The sequence below is a fragment of the Lynx rufus genome, unplaced genomic scaffold (genome assembly GCF_022079265.1).
Source record: "Lynx rufus isolate CCGP_SWC_20201006 ecotype Redwood Valley unplaced genomic scaffold, mLynRuf1.p SCAF_3, whole genome shotgun sequence".
Taxonomy (NCBI): Eukaryota; Metazoa; Chordata; class Mammalia; order Carnivora; family Felidae; genus Lynx; species Lynx rufus.
Window position 1 is genome coordinate 81,869,184 of NW_025814845.1, and position 8,294 is coordinate 81,877,477.

Genomic DNA, 8,294 nt, shown 5'->3' on the forward strand with positions numbered 1-8,294 from the left:
TTGATGTCTCTGGGCCTGGGCAGTTACAACGTTGGCTGCTTTCTGGAACTTTGCCGGACTACTCCTATTTCAGCCATTAAAAATTATTTGTCTCACAGTCTCTCTCTGCCCCCCCTACCCCCCCGCCCCGTCCAAATAAACTAATCTCAAATAATTGATGTTAAGGTAATAGCAAAAAAGTAGTCCCAAAGAACAGCTACTGGCTATGAACTGTCAGCTGGAGAATGCAGATGGCCTCTCTTTTAGAAACAAATATTGCCTATGAAAGCAATTCTCTACACATGAAAGTTGATCTTCTTGTTGACTTCCATTATAAAATTGGAGACTTGCTCCCCTAGAAAATCTATGACAAATAAAGTAGAAACACATTTAAAGGCAACAAATTTTAAAAATATATTTAAAAACCAATTAATGCACTATATATAAACATTTAAACAATGAGTTTGAAATAATAAGTTGTTTTTGTGTTCCTTAAGCTGGCTTACATTTGAGAAATAAATTAATCAGTTCAAACAAAAAAAAAAACACATTTGGCTCAAAGTTTTTCCAACTTCTTTCAGTGTTTATTTCCTTCACATTCTGTAACAGATTGTTGTCTACAGTTCCCTTTGATTGGGCAGATTAGGTTTTCTAGTAGTTTAAGAATATTCCTAGCTTATTGTTATTGTTTTTTAAAATAATAAGCATGCTTATCTGGTTGAAGGAAAGGGCGAATATCCAAACGCACCAAAGGAATGACATTTAAGTTACAAGAAACTGAATTCATCATATTCATATCCCATAGATCATACTCTCTGAAAAGACATTTTGCTAAACACCATATTTATTCTATAGGGTTTTTAAAATTAATCTCAGCTGAACTTCACTTTGTGAGTTAAGTGTTACCATCCAGATTTAGTGAGGTCTGATCTTCCCTTCACTTACTCTCTGAACTCATCTCATTTTGAACATCCATTTCCTTTGACTCTTTTCATTCTGTATTCTTACACTTGCAAATTCTGATATATATTTAATCAGTCAGTAAGTAGGCAGCTGTCTCCGACTCCTAACTGATTGACAACATTGGCTAATTAACATTACCTATTGCTACTCAAGGTCGCTAAAAAAAAGATACTGTTCTCTGGAGAGAACTTAAGACCACTATCTGCACCACCACGTGACCACTGTCCCTTACATCATTCTTAGGAATGGAATATTTTATGCTCAAGAATTGTAGTGAAGTACAAATTTCAGGGAATTCTATTTTAGTTTATTTTCCTTTCTCCCAAATCTGGGCCGGTTCTATGACGGCTTAAACAATAGAATGAGTTAGAAGTAACACTGTGTCTGTTCTAGGCCTAGGCTTTAAGTATATTCTTCAAATGCATTCTGTGGGGGGTGGGGGGAATTCTCTTGGACACCAGCTAACATGCTGTGAGAACCCTCAGCCCCATGAAGAGAATACATGCATGTGTTCCAGACCCCAGCTGAGCTTCCAGCCAATAGCAAGCTTCAACTGCCAGCTATGTGAGTGAACCATCTTGGATGTCCCAGCCCAATGGAACCATCAAATGAATGCAGGCTTAGCCAACATCAGATGGAAGAGAAGAATTGCCTAGCTACCTGGGGGCAAAAGAAACTCATTAATTCTGATATGCTTCTAAGGTTCTACAATGGGGTTTGCTTGCCAAAGCTTTCAATAAGCTTGTTCCTCATCAGACCTTCTTTATCCATAAACCTCCCTCAGGGAACTTGAGGAAGGAAGCTGTAGAAGAATCAGATTTAGATATTCATGATTCTCAGTGCTGGCCATTTTCTCGATCTTCCCATCTCATCACAACCATTTTCATTTGGGCCTTTTAAAGGAAAGGATTATGTGTTTATGTACGCATTCCCCCCACAAAGCCCATAGCCTCCTGGAGGGAGTAATTATGGCTTAGGCATATCTGCCTCTAGCTTCTGGAAGAGGTTGTCACTTAATCTTCAGCAGAAATTTATGGAACTAAACTGGAGGCTGGAACATTGAAGAGCACACTCAATTTATTTGTCTTCTAGCTTCAATTAACTAGAAGCCTGGCTATGCTATGTCCTCAAACTCGTAACTAAAACTCATTAATTAATTAACCTGAACAGATTTTTATATTGACATCTTCCTTCCCATGACTTACACCACCTGGTGCTTATTTTCAGGTGTATTTCAGATATAGGAACATTGACTTGCAAACACAAGAACTACATATTTATAAATATCTTTGTGTTAACTATCCCAGTCTTTTAGTGTCTAATAATTTCTCAACTGTTCTGTGGCTGTCAATCAGTATTTTGATATTACTTCAAAAAGACTTATTTCACTGCTTCATCACTTTGCAAGTACTAAATTTGGCTAAATTGGATGTAAAAATGTTACCAGTTTTCTGGTACTTTTGTTTTCTGATCAGTTTTGGGATTATTGCAGTGTTCTCTATCACCTTAGATTCAAGGTCACTTGTTAATATTCTCTCTGTGCCATTTTATACCAGTGTAATTCATTCTGACATCTAAATCTGCATTTTATGCCATTGTTTTAATTTTAGTATACAAATGAAAGTGTCAGTCCATACTGGAAAATACTCATTGTTTTTAATCATCTTTTTTATCCTTGGAGCATTCAATCCTCCATTTTTTTAAATGTATTTACCTTTTTTTTTTTTTTTTTCATGTACTGACAATTCAACTCTCTCATTGTGTTGGTTGGTCATGAACAATGCCCAAAAGGAACGATAGACTAAATGGACGTTGTTTTTGCCCGAATGTTTTCTTGATCTAGCAAATCACTGGAGCAACTTGAAGACGCTTAGAATGGGCAGTTTGTGCTAGATACTCTCCACTTGACACTTTGGATCCACTTTATACTTTTGTTTCCCATCCTGCTCTGTGTTTAGAAGGCTGTCCTTTAGTGACTGAAACAAGGGGGTCCATTGCCTGGTTTCCAGCTGGGTTCAGCCTGTGGGAATTACTGGCAGTAACTCAGATGACGGAAAGATGGCGCTGGCATACATCCTTGTCCTATTTCCCTCCATCCTCGTTTCGATATGGGTCGGCTTGTGGCTTTGCTCCTATACTAAAGGGCCTTAGCTGTACAGGTGGGTTTCTCCCTGACAAGTGTGCATCTTACTAGTTTTGCTAATCACATCTTTCCATTTTTAGGAATTGCAATGGTTTCTTATAGTTACTGGTCCTGGGATTTTTCACCATTCCTTCTTGTTTCTTTTAAGCTTGTGTATGCCTTGTAAATAGGTTCTTCAGTAAATTGTCTTTACTGTCACTCCTACTGTGCCATCTCTTGTCAGAAATCTCGAGGGTTAATGTTCCAAGTGTTTGCAAACCATCCTCAATTTTTAGACTACAGAGAACTTTGAATTATATATTCCATGAGAGTTAGAGCCACACCCTCTAAATTTAGGCAAGACCTTAGAAAATATGTATGCCTGACAGTGAATACGAAAAAGTCATTAAATCCTTTCTCTCCAGATGAGTATAACTACAACCCCAGGGTTGTTCCTTTTCTAACAAGTCTTTGAAGAATTTATTTCACCTGTTCCTGACAAGCAAAACTATTTTTTTCCATGTGGCACCTGTGCCGATCATGTTTATTCCTCTCCTCCATGTTTTTACCACTGTATCTTTGCTGCTTTATTTACATTTTCCCTGGTTCTCAGATGGCCATGTGGTAATCCTAGCTTTGAAAACTTTATATGAGCATAACTACAAAATAAGATTCAGTTTTTTCCCTTTTAAAAAGGGACCATAAGTCTCAGCATTATAATCAGTCATTTGTACACCTTAATTATTCTAAGCCTTATGAATTTTGGTACTTACAATCCATGTTTGAGGAACTATTCCCTTTTTTTCTTTTATGCAGAACTTTCCTTCTTTCTCAAAGGTTTAACGTGCTTTTTATGGTCAGGTTGCTCTTTTCTTTGTTTTGCTGTTTTTGTCCCACCCTTGCTTTTTTTCCAGATGTTAAGGACCTTGTTACCATTTTCTTTATCAAAGTGTTTCTATCCCTTTGCTAATTATTTTCAAATTTCAGTGTATAGGACTTGTAACAGCTTATAACTACATATACTACAATGTATTTTACATAAATTACAAGATGACTTTCATCATCCCTATTAGAAACCGGACAGTTTTTTTAAATTAATTAATTTATTTTTTAATTCCAGTATAATTAATGTACAGTGTTATATTAGTTTCAGGTGTACAATATAATGATTCAACAATTCTATACATTACTCAGTGCTCATCGTGATAAGGCTAGTCTTAAACCCCTTCACCTAGTTCATCCACTTCCCCTCTGGTAACCACCAGTTCTCTATATTTAAGTCTGGCTGTTTGCCTCTTTTTGTCTTTGTTTTGGTTCTTAAATTCCACATGAGTAAAATCATATGGTATTTGTCTTCTTCTGACTTATTTCACTTAATATTATACCTTCTAGATCCATCCATGTTGTTGCAAATGATTTAATTCTTTTTTACAGCTGAGTAATATTCCAGTGTGTGTGTGTGTGTGTGTGTGTGTGTGTGTGTGTGTGACATCTTCTTCATCCATTCATCTATTATGGGCACTTGGATTGAGAGACCAGGCAATTTCGTTAAACCTATATGATAATCAATGAAACTAATAGAAGAGGAATTTTAAGTCCATTTGTCAAGTTATAAAGTAATAAGAAATTATTTATCTATGAATCTGTGTATTTCTCTGGTATCTTGGTCAGATTGTGAGCCATCTCATCTATTCAATAGAAATCAAGATTTCCTTATTTCGATTATGAACTTAAAAATCCACGGACTTCCCAAAGAAGAGAGTTAAATATTGACAGAAACCTAGTTCTCCCTGTGTGTTACCTCCTGTGTGTTTCTTTTTTGATGAAGTTCTAACATTTTTCTGGTCATTTAATGAGTTTCTCTAATTCTGACTCATCACAAAAGGACATATTCTTTCATATATATATATATATATATGTATATGAGTTTAATACATATATGTATATATATATATATATATTCTGGTGTCTATGATTATCTTTAACACTATTATTCTACTTTATTTCAGTAATTTATAAGACTTGATTTTTTTCCCCTCATTAGGAGAAAACAGATATTTTGGCTATACGAAAGAAGTGGTGAGTATTTGATGATATGCTATCCTTATAACATTCTAAATTATTTGTATGATAGTCATTTCTAAATATTAAGGATTATATTATATTGTATATATTATATTGTTATTTCACCAAAATTATAGAAATAATGTTTGCTACAAGTAACCAATTTTATAACTACTCTTCAAGTTAGAACCTTTTAGTAACAAAATGCTAGATGTATATTTAAGTGCCTTAGATCCATTTAAAACTGTATTTTCCCCAATCTTTGCAACTCCTATGAACACAGCAGGCTTAGCAGTAGAGTCATTTCTAGAAGAAAAATGTTTCTATGATGCAAGTGGAAGAAATCCATTTTACTATTCCAAGACAAAAATGTAATGTCCATAGAGTTCCCATTTTAGAAAACTAACAAGTGTGAATTAGCATACTTATCGCAATAAGAATCTCCTTTTTCTTCTCTTCCTCCTCCTTCTTCTTCAAACAAAATGTATGGATTTTAATTTAGAATGTAACAAAAGGATGTTTATGGGTATTTTTACGCAGCACTTATAAGTTCTTTATAGGACTAACCCTGGACAATAGTTATTATTACTACCTTTAGTTTAAAGCTGTGTTCCAAACCTAGCTGACCAATTCCAAGATCAGTGCTCTTTCTAGGTCACTTTAGCAGATGTGTAAAGAAAGATTAATATTTTCCATAAACTTTTTATTTTCACAGGGATTCCAAAGAGAATAACATTCCTAATTAAACATAATTTATACTGGAAACAATTTGGGTGATGGACAATTGCACTCCTCTCTAAATGCTTTATTTTGGCACTTTGTTAGAGGAGCAGGGTGCAGCAGGATTTTCCTGTGTTTTATTGCCAGTCATGCCTTTGGTATATAGCTGATTTATTCCTGATTGTGGTCTTATGATATTGTATTAAGCTGATTTTTTTCTGTTTCTAAATATTTCTATTTTTAATTTTTTTACATGCTTATTTATTTTTGAGAGAGAGAGAGACAGACAGAGCACAAGTGGTGGAGAGTCAGAAAGAGGGAGGGAGACATAGAATCTAAAGCAAGTTCCAGGCTCTGAGCTGTCAGCACAGAGCCCGACACAGGGCTTGAACCCACGAACCGTGAGATCATGACCTGAGCCGAAGTCAGATGCTTAACCAACTGTGCCACCCCAGAGCCCCTGTTTCTAAGTATTTCTAAGGTTTTCTGTTATATAGGCCTACATTTTAAAGTTAGAAATATGTTGAAATGTGACCCTCAGTCTAAAGAATAACTATTCATCTTTCTTCTGTTACTTCTTTATAGCAATTTTCTTTGTCTTCACTGAATGTAGCCTTTTTTATTGGCTTATGCTTTACCAGTTCTGAATTGTCTCATTATATTTGATCATAGTCTCACAAAACACACATATAATATTAACTTTAGGGGACTATAACCCCAACCTCTTTGTAAGCCAAATTATAAGCTTTGTACTGCAACATATATTTATACCATGTGTTACCATGACCATGCATCCATATAATATGCTCTACATACATACATTTCCTAGAATAGGAGAATTTTGCTCTCCAAAACATGGTACTCAGCTAGTTACTAGCCTCCAAAGTCCTTTTCTCAGACACCTTAGCACCTACCTTTTGATGTAGGTTATTCACAATACCCCAACTTTCATTAAATGGTGTCATGTCTTCAACCCATTTCCTACATGGGGGGGGGGGTTGATCCTAACATCCACCACCGAATTATTAACTGTTCCTTTTGAGTAATTTCTTTGGTATTTCTCGTCCTTCAAAATTTACTTTTCCTTCTAACTCTTGAGGAGAACAGAATATCAAAATCAAATGTTAGAAAAAAGTAGTTCTGAGCTCTTAGGCGCTTGGCTTCTGGATTGAAGCACAGAGTAACATATTTCTCCCAGACCCAGTTTCAGAAATTTTGTGTATGGGTAGAAAATGCAGTTCTAAATCTGTAAGTCTGGTAGTGAGCAGCTCCCAGAAGGGTGCTAGATTTGTCCAGTGCACGATAGCAGACAATAGCAAGACATTGCATTGGTGATGATCTTCTTATTCCAGGATGGGGAGTATCCATTCTTTTCTTCTGGCTCTATTCTCCATTACCCAGGAATAAATCATTTCCTCAGCCAGAGTACCTCTAACCAAACCACAGCACTCCAAACTTGTTCCGAGATTCAAGTATTGATTTTAAAGCATAAAATACGTGATGAAAATCAAAGGACAGTGATAAAGGCATCTTCCAGGCCTCCTTGAGGTACTGCATGGAGGGAAGGGGATGACTCTGACATTTAGTACACGACTTGAAATGTACATCATGCTCTGCCTGGTGCCGCCAGCTGTTTTTCACTTTCTAGAGACTCAAAACTAAAAATTCAAGGTAAAAAGGTAAAAAGGAAAAAGAGAGAGGGTGCTATAGAAAACATAAAATGGTAAAAGCTAAGCTTGGCATACCACACAAACTATGTTTCCCATCTCTTTCTTGGAGGACTGACCTTGGCAAATAGCTTAATTCTCACTTTGATTTCTTAAACTGGAATTTGACTTTGTTAGTGGGTTTTTTCTAAGATTTAGGCAGTCTTTTATTTATTTTTTTTAATTTGATGTTCTTATAAATTCAGATATTGATTTTCATATGTGTCCTAAAGAGAAACTTCCTTATTCAATAAGATCCTTTGCTTCCAGAACTAGTAAGTACAACACATAGCCTACGAAAACTTCTCGAGGATCTATTCTGCACAGGAGTGGAGGTTTCTTTGGTCTAAAGAAATTAAGTCAGTCTTAAGTCTTGACAAGAACAGAAGAAGTGGAACAGGAAGTGCTATTTGATAGATAATGTTTTAGGGAAGGTTTTGAGTAACAATGTAGCATTGTTTATACCTGGGGTACAGTGAACCTGGGCATAAATTTGATGGCCAGACCAACCTTGATGTCAAATACTGGGTCTTATTCTACATTCAATACTCAGTTCTTTGTATGGAACTTGATACAGAATAGAAGTTCAGTGAATATTTGCTTGGTATGCTTCAAGACTATCTAGCACAGACACTTCACTTTATATTTTGTGTTTCCCATAAAGTCATATAAATTGCAGTGGCCCTGTAAAGATCAGGGGCTCAAAGAGTCTGACTAAGGAGAGCATTGATCATTTCTAA